The 13,350-nt window shown below is 41.1% G+C and overlaps 1 pseudogene; it reads right to left on the minus strand.

Moving 5' to 3' along the window:
• Positions 1–2,809: 2,809 nt before the first annotated feature.
• Positions 2,810–3,887, minus strand: LOC148329658 (uncharacterized; annotated as a pseudogene).
• Positions 3,888–13,350: the final 9,463 nt, after the last annotated feature.

The following is a 13,350-nucleotide window of genomic DNA, read 5'->3' on the forward strand; positions in this document are numbered from 1 at the left end:
GTTAAATGATGACCATCTCGACCAGTGTGATGCGGTTAACAATGCTACGTCATGTTTTTCAGTCTGTGTCAATTTAACAGGCTCGGCTAAATTGTCATCCGTTGACATTGCACATTGTAACGAGACCCTAAACATCGGGCCAACCCAGAACTTGACTGCGTTGGACGGCATTTGGTGGCTGTGTGGATGGAGAGCCTACACCAGGCTCCCTAGAAATACATCCACTATCTGCACGCCAGTAACTGTTACTGACCATACTTAAATAATTACTACCCAACCATTAAGTAGAAGGACTCGACGATCAGTGACGTTTGAACCACACGACCCAATCTGGGGCAGCAATGTCCCAAATCAGTTTAAGTATTGGACTACTGGTGACCATGTTCTACACAGTCTGTTCCCTTTTATAGGAATAGCCAAATTAGCCCTTAGAATCGAAACTATTGATTACAGATTCCAAGTGTTTGTTAATTCATCTATTTATATCAACGAGAAACAGAGAAATTTCAGCCCATAGACTAATGGCTTTACAAAATAGGATGGCGATAGATTTAGCCCTAGCCCCACAAGGAGGTGTATGTGCTTTCACAGGGGAACATTGTTGTATCTACATTCCCAACGAAAACGAAACCATAATTGATGCTATGTCCACAATGAAGAACCTAAGGGATACTATGTCTCAGGAGAAAGGTGTAGCTCCTGGATGGCTTGATTGGTTGTTTTCCGAGAACTGGACGCAGGTTCTGTTGAAAGTCCTGCTTCCGTTCGTCGTGATCACCCTAATCTTCCTCCTATTGTGTGGCACGTGTTCCTGTTGTATTGTGCCCCTCACAAAACGAATGTTTAACAAAATGTTGTTGCTCAAATGTACCATTACAACCTCATCTCCACGAAAGATGAAGACTTTGATAAATTGCTTGATGAAAGCGTCTGAAGAACTTTGAACTCTTCCCCGGCCTCCACACATACACGAAGATCCGGGAGAAGGGACGGCTGTCCCCCTCCTACAACGAGGCAGGGGGCCTCCAACAGGTCACCCCAGGAGACTAGCCCTGCGTGGAGACAAGTTTGTTATTTTGACAGGATGCATTCCATTATTGTATTTTCATTGTTCATTCTCTTCCAGGTGTCAATCAGACCATGAGGTTCTCGCTCCCAAGCGGGAGGGGAGAAGGGAAATTTTGCCCTGCTGAGGGTTTTCACCCCTTCCTGACTGCCACCCTGTTGTGATTCCTTTTATGATGAGTTCATTTAAAGCCGCATGGTTGTATGTCCTTTGATGTTTAGAAATCCACAACAGGGGGGAAATGTAAAGTAAGCTTAAACGTATTTACTCAGAGTGTGTATTTCTAATCAGTTAACATTCCTTTTAACTGTTTCTTAATCTTGCACAGATACCATTTATTGCACAACCATGTAACTGCCCTGGGGGTGGTCCTTGCTGTCTTTGTCTAAGCATACCAGTACTTTTCCATGACGAGCTATTTCCTGTTTCTTGGTTTTCAATAAAAGACAGAGGCAGACGGGGGTGAGTGAGTGAGTGGACGGTGAGCTGAGAGCGAGCCAGTTGCTTGCCCCCCCCCCACTCTCCCCGCTGCAGCTGGTTAAAAACTTAACAAGTCTTTGCCTGATGTTTCTTCTACCATAAGCCAATTTATAGCTCTCCCACAAAGTCAGTGGTCTGCTCCTTAGACCCCACAGTATTGCACCCAAATTGTAAATTAAATATATTTATTTTTTAATTGTACTGACCTGATCCAGTTTTTCCTTGTCATTAACTACCAAAACTAGGATGTTACATTTCGATTTAAATTAGCTGAAATTGATTGCATAATTATTTATGTAGTATTCATGAATTACCTGTATTTATCAATTATCTCAATAAAACTTGTCTCAATAGAAAAAATCTGCACATAATTAAAACAGTCATATTTGCACACAACAATATTAGCTTTTTCAAAATTCTAGTGTAGGCAGAAAAACTGGATAAAGAATTTACTCAATGTAATAAAATATTACTCTTCGTAATAGACGAATGGATCTAAATAATACAAGGCAGCTGCTGAAACAACCATCCAGTGATTATGCAAAACTTCTTAGAAATAAAGCCCCGTAACGTTACAGATCTTTGTATTACTGTTGTGTAATATAACACCAAATGCAAGCTGTTTTTATGTAATTATAAAAACTGAACAAATGCAAAGTGTGTTTCTATATACCTATAAAAACAGTGAACAATATATCCAAGTCTTGAAGTGTGGATGCAATCTGTGATGGCTCATTAACAGCCATTGGTATAAAAAGAATTAAACAATGTCCATCTGTCACGATCCGTCTGTTGTTGTTGCAGCTGAGTGGGCATGTTCCGACGGCGCTCGTTCCTGTCGTGTGTGACCCGGCCGCGAGCGAGATACGCTCACGAGCCACGCAGCTGCGACGAATGAAGACTCTGATTACTGACTATTTAAGCCACCGTCGCGGACATGTCCGCGTCGGATTATTATCCCACGCTCTAGTTCTTGCCTCGATTTACTCCGTGTACAGTCTTTGCGTGTTTTGTGTTGTTCTTTATTTCCAGCTATTTTTCGGCTCGCTTTTTGTTCTTGTTCTCGCTTTTGGATTTATCTTATCCCTTTTGTGGTAAGCCATTGTTTGTTTTCGGTTTCCTTGCTTTGCAAGCGCTTTCTGTTATTTCGTTATTGCTTTCCTGGTGTGACTGTGTCCACCAGCGTTTTTCGTTTCCGTCAATTCTGACGGCTGTAATTATAGATACTCCTAATATTATACGAAATTGATAAGAGAATATTCCCTATAGTGATTCTTTGATTGTTGCCTGACGGTCACAATAAATACTTTGATCAACATCATTTCTCGTCAGCGCATTAAGAATCCACTTTCCAAGGCTGGAAAGCGGTCCTGACACCATCACCCAGACATTGCTGTCAAGAAGGGCATTGAATTCTGATTGGAAATCTGGGAAATGTTCATAGCTGGCAGCAATATGCAACACTTTCCACGTGTGTGGCCCACCAGTCTTCTACTAAACTCCGTAATTTCCTGGAACTCTACAAAAATAGTGTCAGTTACAACCAGATCAGATCCACTGCAAAACCGGAGAAATTTCTTGAATTCATGAATTCATCCAACTCTCTGATGAACCTTTTCAGGTGATTTACCACTTCCTTCTGTTTTGGCGTTATATCTGTGGCAAATTTCAACAGTTGGCAGACCTTTTTTGAAGTAGGTTGCAAGTCAGAGCACAACTTGTTCAGCGCTTCAGGGCTGATGAAGACATGGTGAAAAGTAACCTCCCTCCAGCAGTCAATAACAAACATGGGCTTTTGGACAAGCTCTTTATGTGCTATTTCCTGCAGTATTGTGGGAAAGGTTTCAGCAGAGATGATTCTTCGACACCCATAGCTGTCAAGAACTTCCACAAGATCATCGAGGTCCACTCCTGAAAAGTCCTCCATTGCCTCTGTCAAAACTTCACGCTCCTGGCTGCTTACAAACTGCAGAAAGTGGGCTTTTAACTGTAGACACAGTTGAAAAGCACCTGCTCGAGGAAAGGAAATACAAGTTTGTTTGGGTAATAGCAACAATCTTGGTAACCCTTCAAAAGGATTCTTCCAACTGCTTTCCATTTTTCCGCAGGAAAATCATGACGAATAAATGGCACTTTAATTGATGTACCAAGCGTGCATCGATCATAGAATTCCTACCAGAAGCTGGTCAGAACATCTCTGAGAACTCCAGAACCAACGCCTGCCTCTTCTCTATTGTCTGGGAGTATGCGTTTCACATTGAGTGATTTTTTGAGGATTGCATCTTCAGAGAATGCTGTAATCATCATTCAACGTATCAGTATAGTGGACAGTTGTAGTCATCGCATGTTGTGCAACAGGTGGATTGAGGGGCATAATAGGACCATCATAGATAAGTGTGATGTCTGCATCTTCCTCTGTGTTGTATGTGGGACCAAAGCTAATTTCTGAATCAATAGAAATGTTGTATGGCGGGTAGATGTCACTTGACTCAACATAGACCTCTTCAATTTCTGCTGAGCATTATTCACTGCCATTGTGTGACAAAACTTCCTCAGACACTGTGCTGTCATCTTTTGTTCTTGTTGAAATGTAAAAAGCAAAACAATGTTAGCTTTGCAGCCTCGTACATATTGCCAATTGACTAGCAGGTGTCATCAGTCAGGCAGTTTTGTTTGAAATCCCACACCTCAAACTCAAAGTCCAATTCTAATCCTTTGGAAGAAATTCCATCTTGGAAAAACACTTTTTTTCCTTCCTTGAGGATGTCTTTTAAACCAGCTTCTGTGGACATTTTAAAATTTCTGGTACCTCCTCCCTGCTTCTCCCGTACCTGTATGGTTATTTTTCCATCACCGTGTATCCATCCGATGGCAACATTTCTTGTTGTTTTCTGCCTCTTTGTCTGTCTTGCTTGTGTCTTTGAGGCAGTGTCTTCTTTGCCACTTTCTTTTCCAAAAGTCCGTTTATTCTTTTGGGTGGGAGCTGTTTTTTCTTGCAAAAATTGAAGAGGGCAATGTGGTCTCCATAGCAAGGGATGTAATTGGCAAGGGTAGCATCGTCCATCAGTGCAATGACATCACTGTCAATCTGCACAAAAAAACGAGACAAATTTATATATATTAGTGCTGTCAAGTGATTAATTTTTTTAACTAATTAATCACAAAAAATTATCTGATTAATCACGATTAATCACATTTTTCAACTACAATTTATTGCGAAGCTCATAACAGATATTTACTTAATATCTTGGAATTGTCGCAAAATCACCAAATATGAAGTATATTTAATTCAAAGACTGTTCTAATAGCTTTCTTTCATTCTTGAATAAGATCTAAATGGAGACATCTTGACAGACATTTTACTTCGAGACATTTATCAAAACCGCCCTCAAGCACCACACTCCAGCAGTTGGTTTGCAAGGCCCAGTGGTAACTTGAACACAGTATTTCAGAGACTTGCTAAAAATGTACAGAAAATGCAAATTATTTTTTAAGTAAATCAAACGGAGTTAATTGAGTTAAAATATTTGACTGAGTTAAAACATTTTGGATTAATCACCTGAGTTAATGCTTTAATTTTGATATATATATATATATATATATATATATATATATATATTCAATCAACCACAGTAAAACAGAATCACGTTTTAAAATGTGCAAATCAGGCACTTCCCTTCATGATATGCTAATTAGCAACAAAGTTACTAGCGACACGGAGCATGACAGTTCCGGACGTGACAGCCGCCAAATGAACGACGCACTGTTTACTCACCCTCTGCTCCTCCAAAAGTGAAATGATGTCCTCCGACACTCCTCGGCCACGCAAAAAGTCGCTTGGTGACGACATATTATGAGTATCCAAAGCCAAACACACCACGCGCTGTGACCTTTTCATCCCACAATTCATTGCTCCATGACAAAAAGTGAGAATTTGGAGATTAAAGTCAGAATTCTGACTTTAAAGTCAATCTTTAAAGTCAGAATTCTGACTTTAAAGTCAATCTTTAAAATCAGAATTTAGAGATTAAAGTCAGAATCCTGACATTAAAGTCAGAATTCTGAGCATAAAGTCAGAATTCTGAAATTAAAGTCAGAATTCTCACTTTAAAGTCAGAATTCTCACTTCAGTGAGAATCAGAATTCTGACTTTATGAATCCTTTCCACCTTTTTTTTTTTCATTCATGGCCCTACTCCTCTTCCATACAGTTGTTTTCAAAGTGACATGGAGTAAAATAGTTGACTTCCTGTTTGGTTTAGTATGTCTCTTTTTTTGTACATGTTACATTTTCAATATGCAGTGTTTGCAGCTTCATGGCCATGACTAAATGACTGCGCACACACCAAATGAATTGTCACCCAAGGCAGATAAAAATCCCCTGTTTTTTTGATTGGAGGTTTTCACCCCAAGTTGCCAAAAAAGTTAGCAAGTTCCTTGCGGCTTATACTGAATGTGAGCTGATCATGTTGCCTTTACGTGAATGTGCAAATTTTTTTTTCAGCCACAAATGCACAAACCATGTGCGGCCTGAACAGTGATGTGTGATTAGTACGTATCACAGATCCGGTGCACCACTATAAAATAGGACAGTTAACACTAACCTCAGTACACATAAATGTCCTACAATGACAAATAAAACCTAATATTGAGGCACTTAAGCAAGCACACGTGAATCGAGTCGATTTGTGGAGGACCTCAAATGTGTTTCGTTCCCCTTCATCTGGCGATTAGCGTGTGCCTTTAACAGTGGCGGGCTGTGCATTATATGTGTGTCTATATATATATATATATATATATATATATATATATATATATATATATATATAGACACACATATCCATCCATTATCTGTACCGCTTCTCCTCACTAGGGTCGTGGGGGGTGCTGGAGCCTATTCCAGCTATCTTCGGGCAATAGAAGGGGGTTCACCCTGAACTGGTTGCCAGCCAATTGCAGGGCACACAGAGACGAACAACCATATTAGCGCTCACACTCATACCAAGGGGCAATTTAGAGCGTTCAATCGACCTGCCATGCATGTTTTTGGAATGTGAGAGGAAACTGGAGTACCCAGAAGAAACCCACCCAGGCACGGGGAGAACATGCAAACACTACACAGGAGGGCTAACCATCGTGTGTGTGTGTACGTATATATATATATATATATATATATATATATATATATACATATATATATTGCACCTGAAGCTTCTCTCCAAATGCCGGCTTGTGGATCATGTGAGTCATGTCAGGACTTTGGGCCTGGGCTGTGGCACTGTGTGGAAGTTTCCTGGGACTTTGTTGATGGCCAATTTGCCTTCAAAGCGGCAACCGGCTCCGTGGTTGAGAGCAACCTTCATGGAGTTGTCAATCTTGGATGTCCAAACCCACCAAATCATAGTGTAAGTTTGGCAAACTGATGTTTAAACTCACTTCTATCTTCCCACCACTGTCTTTATCTGGATCTTCCACATACAGTTCATATACAATTTCACTGGCTATGAATCCAGTCAGCTCTGAGATTTTTGGTTGGTTATGTTAGGCCAGCAGAGAAGGCTGGGAAGGCCTTGACCGACCACCACTGGCCTTTATCATAAGTGGCCAAAATATGCCTAATTAAAATTAAACTGCACTTATAAACTAACCACCAGAGGGTGGTGTAACTGCAGAAATGGAAAACAACTTGGGCGCTTTAACAGATTTACTGCTATTAATATCTTGACATGACAACTATGATATTGAGGTAGTTTTAATTCCCCGATTGTGCCGATATCGTTACATCCCTAAAGATAACCTCACTCTTAACTCGTAGATAGTGTGCAGAATCCAAGTCGAGCGTAATATTAAAAAAATGAAATACATAAGGCCAATTACAAGAATGTTTTAGACTTTTACACTGGACGTAGACTTTGTAAAGCCAGAGAATTATTCATGTTGTGTTTACAAACTAAAATTACGTCACAGAAATTCCCAACCATAATGTAGATACTGTAGAATAATAAATATCTCACAGTGCTCATTGAGGGACTCTCAACAAAAGATCAGTGTTTGGGCAAGTTACTTCCAAAATGTATTATACTACATTTTACATGTTTCTTGCGTGTGAAAGTAATAAATTCCTTTACAATATTACTGTGTTGGTCAAGTTTCTTTGAAATTCCTGTTTTTTAAATTGGGTATTAATTTAATGTTTTTGACACTCGCAAAGGAAAATGCAAATTTTTCCACGATACTATAGCTGGTAAAGTTAACTCGGAATGAAGATAGATAGCTATATAGTCTGGGCTATAATATTAAATGTCTCAACTCTACAGTGGGAGAGCACTACCTTTGATCAATATTTGAATCAATATATATTGGATATATTTTGTCCTGTAAATAAGTGATTTCAGACTGTAAACCATAAATGATATTATCAACATATTTAAATTAATTTACACAATAAATTGTGCTGCATGACATTTAATTGATAATTCTAACAAAACAGATAGATTGAAAAGGCATGTGAAATAAAGGAAAAAATACACTACGTATTAATAAAGCAAAAACTGATCTGACTACAGTTTTTTTTAATTAATTAATATACATATTAATTCAAAGTTCAGTTACTTGTAATTATCTTTACTACATTGAGACAAAGGTTCAAGGTGATTTAAAAAATATATACAGACGCTCCCCAACTTACGAACGAGATACGTTCCGAGCGGTCTTTCGTTAGCTGAATTTGTTCTTAAGTTGTTTCAGTGCTATATTTTGCATGGAACGTATGTTTAAGGCTGAGGAATACGCCACTGCTGCTGATCCTCGAGCCAAATGGTGAGAAGTTTCTCCATCTCTTCCAAGACTTTCCGTCTTTTCTTACTAATGATCGTGGATTGCATCGCCACTGCACCTTTCACATGTTCCATTATACGATCTTTCTGTTTGTAAATAGTACCGATGGTCGAATGATTCATGTTGAATTGCACATGCAACGCCCACCATTTTCTCACCAGCATCAAGCTTCTTTATTATTGCCACTTTCGTTTCAAATGAAATGGTTTGCCTCTTCTTTACACTTCCACTCTCACTAGAAGCCTTTCGCTTTTCACCAACCAGATTGAATAATGTATGCACGAGATATTTAACAAAAAAATGTCAAAGTTCTTAGCGCGCTGGAGATGCGTCTGCACACTCAGGCACTGTGACAAACTGGGCAGAGGAAGCTGGATGTGGGAGGATGCTGGGCGAGCTCTCGCAGCGCCTTGTCTCTGTATCAGCGAGTTTTGTAGTCTGCCATTGATAGTACTAGATTAATTCAAATCACATATAAAAAGCATGACGCATATCTTCAAAATGTATTCGCTGCTCTTTATTTCGGCATATTCCTACATATATTTTGAGTATATGCCTAGCCTTTTACTTTATGAAACCATGACTGCGATTGTTGTTGCAAACAATAAAAGACAGTTCCAGCAATCCATCAAATTATTCTTGTTGTATGCACACAGAGAGTCAAAGAACATTGATTGGTAGGGCTGTCTATTTTCATAGCTGACCCAGTGTGAGAGGAGGAAAGCTGCACTGTTTTACTGTATTTGATTAAAGTCTTGTCAAGGTCCTACATTTTTAACATGTTACCAGACTGAGTAACTGTAATAATATTACAAATAAATTGAGAGTAACTCATTATATTACTTGGATACTGCCAAAATGTATTATATTACTGTACTGCGTTACTTTTGTAGCGCGTTACCCCCAACACTGGAAAAGATGCCACAAGACCGGTGGCTCTCGATGGTCTGGTATCCAACGCCTCAGGTATTTCATCATAGTACTGCCAGGTGCCCACAGTATTTTGATCACCTTCAGTACCTGGGCCTGTTTTGGGCATTTCTATTTCCTTCCAAATGACATAAATTCTGACAATCATCACATTTTCAAAGATCATTTGTGTGTCATGTCATATGGCATTAGGTGGGGTACACCCTGAACTGGTCGCCAGCCAGTCGCAAGGCATACCACACCGACACCATCACTCAGCGGAAACCTATCACACACTGCCTGCACACAAGTCAGGCACCACTAAGTGACCCCGAAAATCATTGGCTATATCATTTTGGAGATGGAGCTAGCAACCGGCCTTGAATTTTTATTTGAGATTTTCCAATTTTTTGGAGCTATATTGTACCGTCAGAATTACTTCAAGGCGCAACTTTTCTCCAAATTTCCGGTAACATCATGAACGAGAAAAAAACCATACCACAAATGTCCCTCATTGCTTACTACACAACTGAAGAGTACGTAAGTATAAAGATTCGCATGTTACACTCCCACATTTTCTCATTGCGTTTGCTTACGATGTTTCTAGACTTGTGTGACAACAGCCAAATGATGACCAACACAAAAAGCAAGAAGACTCTTGGAGCCTTCTACTAAACAACTGTAAATAACAGGAAGTCCGGCATTTTGAGTTTACTTTAAAGTTTGACATGTCTTCGACTACAAAGCAGCTCTACTTTGACCCACATGATTTCTTCTTAATATTTGTCACATTTGACAACAGTCCATGCCTGAATACATCTATGAACTTACGTTTACCGTACTTGTAGTGCTGAAGGATTGTATTACTATTACTGACATTATTTTTTTACGGGACACAATGTCCATTATTAAATTTAGCAGATTCATATTTACTGAATATGTTAAACATTGATTAGACAAGAAGCTACCATGCACATAAATGACTGGGATTGTAGTGATAGTTTTTTCGGTCTGCCGGCTACCTCCCTCAGCCTACCGACCACTCTCACACCCTACGTGTAAGCTCTGTCTTTTACTCCTCCCCTCTCTCACCTGTTGCATCTCCTTGTAGTTGTTTTTTATGTGTCAATAATCTTTATCCGCCCGATAATTTGTTTTTAGAGTTTGATATTCCCTCATATTATGAAGATGGACAAGAATTAGTTAACCATCTTTCTGATTCTGTTTCTGATCTTGATCCTTTTCCCAGTCATGAATCAAGCCCTAATCAGTCTTTGTCAAAATTTCTGTTGATGATCTCTTCCCTTCAGACCCTTATGGGGGGTGCCCGCTTGGCCATTTACCCGGGACCTCCGCGGGCTCCTCGGCTTCCCTAGAACCTAACACTGCTCCAGTAGTGCTCAAACCCTGTGGCCAGCATCCGGCCTTGCCCCAGCAGTGGAATCCCTGCAGCCACCCTCTAACTCAGCTCTGGTGACACAATCGCTGCAGCCGCCCACACCTGGCCTCCAGGACAGCCACTCGATTGGCCCCGCCAAGACACTCTTGTCTATCCACCGAGATGGCCACCAGACTGGCCGCCTCAAGAACCTCTCTTCTGGCCTCCAGGTCGCCCACCGGACAGGCTCCGCCGAGACCCTCTCTTCTGGCCTGCGGGTTGCCCACCGGACTGGACCCGCCAAGACCCTCGCTTCTGGCCTCTGGGTCGCCCCCCGGACTGGACCTGCCAAGACCCTCTCTTCTGGCCTGCGGGTTGACCACCAGACTGGACCCGCCAAGACCCTCTCTGCTGGCCTCCGGGTTGCCCACCGGACTGGACCCGCCAAGACCCTCTCTTCTGGCCTCCGGGTCGCCCACCGGACGGGACTCGCCAAGACCCTCTAGTCTCGCCTTTTGTTTTGCTTTTGAGTTAGGATTTTATTTCATGTTTTCCTTGTGTTCTGGTGTATGTGTCTGTCTCATTTGATTATCCTGTCTTCCTGTGTTAGTTTGCCAAACTCCCTCTAACACTTTGTGTCTTGTCGAGTTCCGCGTCATGTCACCTTGTTTGTATTTCATTTTCAGCTTTCTCTCTGTTTTTGTTGGTTCCATATTTTTGTCATATGTAACTGTTGTTGTTTGCTGTCTTAGTGCTCGTCAAGCAGGTTTCCTCTGTTTATGCTCGTTTACCCAATCCCTTGTGTTACGCAATCATACCCCTATGCACTTTGCGTTGCCCGGCGACGCGGCCGCGAGCGGGACGCGCTCACGAGACTCCCCAGCTGCAACCCATCATCTCCTGATTACAGACTACTTAAGCCTTCGACACGCACACTTGCGTGTCGGATTATTGACCCTACTTGCTCTCGCCTATGTGCCTTGCTATAGCCTTTGCCCAACTTTGCTCCGTGTGTTTGATCGTGTTTGTTGTTACTTTGTTCATTTCTACAGCTACGCTGCGGCTCGCTTTGTGTTTTTCGATGATTGGATTTAACCTTACCCTTTGGAGGAAGGACATTCTCGTTTTCGGTTTTCTTGCGTTGCAAGCTCCTTTTGTTACTCGTTTTGCTTTTCCTGGGGGAAGATTGTTCCCCCAGCGTTTTTCGTTCACGTCTCCCGACGTTTGTAAGTATAAACCCACTATTGATATTGATAGCAACTTACCTTGCCTATCGCCTGCCAATTGTCTTTTGCCGGCCACAATAAATATTGTTTCCATCTCATTTTCCCTTGTCCGCGATTTAAGAGTCCACCCACACCGCTTCCCAGCCGGGGCTGGGAAGCGATCCTTACAAAAGATGCATGCACAGCAAGTGAGCCCATTCAAAACTTTGATCTCCACCAGCTAGCTGGCTTCACATCCAGTCTCCTACAGTCCTTCAAAGCACGCTTTGGAGAATTTCGTGATCACGCTCGTCTTTTTAAGTTCATCACCCATCCAACCGAGTGTTCACTGAACACAACCGACCTGAGTTACATTGCTGGTGTCTCCGTCAGAGATTTTGAAGCAGAAGTGGCTGACCTGAAGGCCTCAGACATGTGGGTGAACAAGTTCAAGTCACTGAATGAAGATTTGGAAAGAATCACGCGACAGAAAGCGGAGTTGGCGAGCAAGCACATGTGGACAGAAATGAAAAAACTTCAAACCGAAGACCAACTGATTCTCAAAACTTGGAACGCGCTTCCTGTCACATACCACACACTGCAGCGTGTGAGTATTGCTGTGTTGACCATGTTTGGATCTACGTATGCATGTGAGCAGTCATTCTCACATCTTAAAAACATCAAGTCCAATCTACGATCACGTTTAACGAATGAAAGTCTCAACGCTTGCATGAAGCTTAACCTCACCAAGTACCAACCAGACTACAAAGACATCAGCAAATCCATGCAGCACCAGAAGTCGCATTAATGGTGAGTATTATAACAACATTATTTAAAAGAATAAGTTCAGAGGCTTATTATACTGACATTTAGTTGAATTCACTTTTAAAATATATTATATGGCTCTCACTGAAATAAATTTCCAAATATTTTGCTTTCATGGCTCTCTTAGTCAAAAAGGTTCCCGACCCCTGCTTTAGAGTATTTACGATGGAGTTACTCAGTGACACATCGTCAGTATGTCAAGCTTTCTTTGAATGAGGATCTCAGCTTTCTTCCATGTGTTCTGAATCCTTCTGGGTCAGAATCCCGATCCTCATGTGACACGGGGTGGGCAAACCTTTTGATTGGCGGGCCAAAATGGGTTCTAAAATTTGACAGAGGGGCTGGACCAGGAGCTGATGGATGGCGTGTTTTGTTTTGAACCTGACCTCATCTGAGAAAAAAAATACATTTAATTTTAAATTAACGTGAACAAAATTATTACAACAATATATATATCTTTAAAAAAACACAATATTTAGAAAATAAAACATTAACAAGGTTTATTCATTTAATTTTTTTCAAGTTCGGTGGGCTGGATTAAAATGTTTAGCGGGCCACATGCCTGACATAGGCCGTGGAGATGCAAACATACCAAATTGGGCAATGGAGCGGTCACAAGGATGTGATTGCAAAAACACACTCTGAAAGACA

This window comes from Idiotropiscis lumnitzeri, chromosome 10 (assembly GCF_059441095.1).
Source record: "Idiotropiscis lumnitzeri isolate Australia: NSW breed Sydney's pygmy pipehorse chromosome 10, RoL_Ilum_1.0, whole genome shotgun sequence".
Taxonomy (NCBI): domain Eukaryota; kingdom Metazoa; phylum Chordata; class Actinopteri; order Syngnathiformes; family Syngnathidae; genus Idiotropiscis; species Idiotropiscis lumnitzeri.